Raw genomic sequence first — 3,838 nt, forward strand, 5'->3', positions numbered from 1 at the left:
GGATCTAGTTGCCCAATTTTTTGAACACTGTTTCCTAAGTCTTTCTGTCATTGAAAAGGTATTTTTTATTCAGTAAAAATATCTATAAGGGCTCCTCCTGTTCGGCTGTGAAAACACACTGGGAAGACAGTTGTTGCCAAAGCAAATGAACTTTATTAGCATCCCAACTCTGAACAATGGAAAGCCTGCTCATGCATTGTCAGCGAATGAGACACCGTGGAGTCTGAAGTCCATAGCAGATTTCATCTTCCAACACTGCTGCTTACTTATCAGCTTTTAGAGAGGATGTGGGAGAAACGATACTGACTACATCGCTGCACAGCACGGTCTTTGTCACTGGGATGCTGACCCTCTTCTTCTTTTTTTTTTCATCTTTTAAAAAGATTTTATTAAACGTCTTTATAGAGCAACATCCAGACTCCAGCTCCAGCTGCCGAGGGGACCCTGTGATGCTGTGGGTACGGGCTGGGGCCTGGCAGGCGGCCCTGGCTTCCCACCCTTCTGCTCCGAGATGGGGGTGCTGGGCAGGATCTCATCTTTGGGTTCCACGGTGCTCACACGGTCAGGCGGGGGCTTCTCAGGGCCTCTCTTACCACCTGGGTCCCAAGGAAGCGTGATCTTCACTTTGATGGCCAGCCCACCTCGCCTGGGCAGCCCATGGCCCACTGCAGTGTCCACGCAGCAGTTAACAGGGTCCCCGCTGCGGATCATCAGACAATCGGCAACCTTCACGGATGTAGCCATCTGTCCTCGGAGTTTCCCAGACACCACAACCTCGCAGCCGTCGGCCCCACTCTCCATGATGAACCGCCGCACAGCACAGCAGGCCCCGCACAGCAAGGCCTTCTAGGACAGTGGTCGGCAAACTCATTAGTCAACAGAGCCAAATAACAGTACAACGATTGAAATTTCTTTTGAGAGCCACATTTTTTAAACTAAAGCTATACAGATAGGTACATTGTTATTCACTTAATTGGGGTCCTCCTAAGGCTTAGGAAGAGCCACACTCAAGGGGCCAAAGAGCCGCAGGTGGCTCGAGAGCCGCAGTTTGCCGACCATGGTCCTAAGAGTTTGTAACGCAGAGACTCTGCCTGAACAATGGCCCAGAGACCACTCGGGGCCACCTCCTCAGCATAGAGGTCTACGCTTCCCTCAGGAAACCAAACCTCTTCCGAACCACAGCAGTCCGTTCCCAGATCCGTGGGCCCTGCTCACCAAGAACATTCTGCGTCCCGGTGGCCCAAACAATCATTTCTGTCCTGTTCGGTGTCACTCGGACCTCAACTCCAGAGTAGCCATCGTCAGCCAGCTCCTGGGGGAGAAACTCGTTCGGTTCAGCTCTGAAGATGCCATCAGCAACCAACCGGCTCTGGCCCCCGCACTCAGTCCACCACCGTCCGCAGCCCGCGGGGATGCCTCGCGGCCCAAGCCACCTCCCGGGGCAGGGCAGGGAGCGGGCACGGAGCTGCGGGTCCTGCCACGGCACCTCGAGAAGGCCCTGACCCGCACTGCGCTGCCATCCCCGGGGCCCCAAGCCCAGGATCTCATCTTCCTCCTGAGGCTCCTCTTTTAAAAGTCCACACAGAGCCCCTTTCACAGGAACCACAACAGAAGAGAGACGCACATAACTAAAAGGGGAGATGACTAGACTGGTTCTTTTTACCCTAAGAATCGATTTCCTACTCTTACTTATCACAATGCTATGAAAGAACAGGAACCAGAGATCTATAATAATAAAAGCGTAATATGCTAATTAGACCGGAAGTCCTTCCGGACGACCTTTCAGATGAAGCCGGAGCTGCCTGGGTCCTGGGTGCCTGCTGGCGGCCGGAGGGAAGCCCGGGTCCCAGGTGCCAGAGGGAAGCCGGTGCCAGCAGCTGGGGGAAAGGAAAGCCGACTCTTGCCTGAATTTCATGCATCGGGCCTCTAGTATTAGCAGAAAAACAGAGAGATAAAGAAAACACTAATCTATCAGACTCTTTTACAATGCTGAAGTATTTATTTATTTTTCTCAAGTATCAAACTAAAAAGAGAAAATGTCATTACTTGTAACCCATCCAGTGCCTCACTGGTTTGGCTCAGTGGATAGAGCATCAGCCTGTGGACTGTGGACGAAAGGGCCCTGGGTTCTATTCCGGTTAAGGGGACATACCTCAGTTGCAGGCTCGTGCAGGAGGCAACCAATCAATGTGTTTCTCTCACATCAGCATTCCTCTCTGTCCCTCCCTCTTCCTTCCACTCTCTCTAAAAATCAATGGGAAAATACCCTCAGATGACGATTAACAAATAAATAAATAAAAAGTCCATATCGAGGAAGGCCCATGCCTTTGGGGTTCAGATATGGAAACCCAGTCCCCACAAAAGCCAGCATGAAGGAAGCTGCCCTGCCCTGCTCTCAGATCTGCAATTTATTACCCGCTTCTCTAGGCTCAGAGCCCTGCCACCAAGACCACAGGACACCCCGCTCCTGTTCTCTACGTGGGGAGACGAGCTATTTATAGCTGCAGGCCACCAGGCTCGCATGCGCTGAGCAGCAGACATGCCCAAGAATTCCCATTGCTATTCCAGCTCCCACACCCCACCCTCCTCAGGGGTGGGGGAGTGAGAGGAAGAGGAAGACTGTAATTTGGGTTTGTGTGTTTTATTATTCTTTTTTTTTTTTTAACCTGGGCTGCCATTTAGAAATCTTAAAGGGGCCCTGGTCCTCGGTGCCCGCCCAGCTGTCCTGATTAGTGGCTCTGCGTATGCAGGTCAGATCCGGGGATTAATGACGGCTAATTTGCCCGAGGTTGGTGCAGCCCAGGCAGCAGGCTCTGCAGGACCAGCTTTCGCTGCCATATGGGCGGAAGCAGCTGTTTCAATTACTTTCAATGCCCAGATGTGTCAGGCGAGCCACCGTCCTCGGTGGGGTACATCAGCCGCGCGGCAGCTAATTGCTTCAATCGCCGAGGAAGCGTGGTGCCGGGGACCCCAAGAGGGGCTTGGGGACAGCCGAGTGCCAGCTGTCCTCGCCGCTCACCAGGCCGGCAAGTGGACAGGCCGCGAGGAGTCTCCGGCCTCCGCCGGCAGGGCCCGCATGACACCTGAGCGGCCTGTCTCCGTCAGGTACGCATCACGCGAGGACAGACCGAGGCGGGTGACACACCCGTGACCTTGGCGTGTCTCCCTCCCAGGCGGCTGTATCTGCCAGGAGCCGATGGGATGCGGGGCTGGCGCTCCGGGCCCGCCAAGGAAATCAACATCCCATGATGCCAATTAACATGCAGCGCAGATTGGCCATTTGAATCCGAAGCTTCCAGGCACCTTTTGAAAGGTTAGCCTCCCGCTCCTGGCGCCCAGGCGGCCGGGGATCAATGAATCGATGTGTGTGTTATGTTTTCTGGTGAATCCGATGGAGGCGCGAGGGGAAGAGGAAAGGACGGTCGGCTACCACCCACTCCCCTGCGCTCTGCGTGGTTCTTGGGGGGAGGGGGCGGTAAAGGGGGGATCAGAAGAACCAAATATCAGGCAAAGCCGTGTGCTCCCCTCGTGTGGACTGGGAGTGACGAGGAGCAAACCTGGGGGAAATCGGAAGCTGTTATCATCATCATAATACAGCCATTTAGGAAAAGAATAAACATTTGTTTTGTGCTAATTCCGCAGTAATCAGGGTGATTGATTGTACTGTACTTGGCTACCCTGTTGCCATGGTTATTGCAAGCAGCCTGGTTATTAACGGCCTGGACTCCACCGCAGCGCTCAGTTTGAGACCATTCATCAGAAACGCGAGTCTGAACTTCACGATAGCATCCCAGCCACTTCGCAGCCCAAAAGAAGTGAGCTCTTTCTCAGTTTTGTA

General features: G+C 53.6%; 1 pseudogene; it reads right to left on the reverse strand.

Annotated features, from left to right (window-relative positions):
* Nucleotides 1-399: 399 nt before the first annotated feature.
* On the reverse strand, nt 400-3,078 carry LOC102429178 (annotated as a pseudogene).
* Between the last annotated feature and the right edge of the window lie 760 nt (nt 3,079-3,838).

This window comes from Myotis lucifugus, unplaced genomic scaffold (genome assembly GCF_000147115.1).
Source record: "Myotis lucifugus unplaced genomic scaffold, Myoluc2.0 scaffold_1130, whole genome shotgun sequence".
Lineage (NCBI taxonomy): Eukaryota > Metazoa > Chordata > Mammalia > Chiroptera > Vespertilionidae > Myotis > Myotis lucifugus.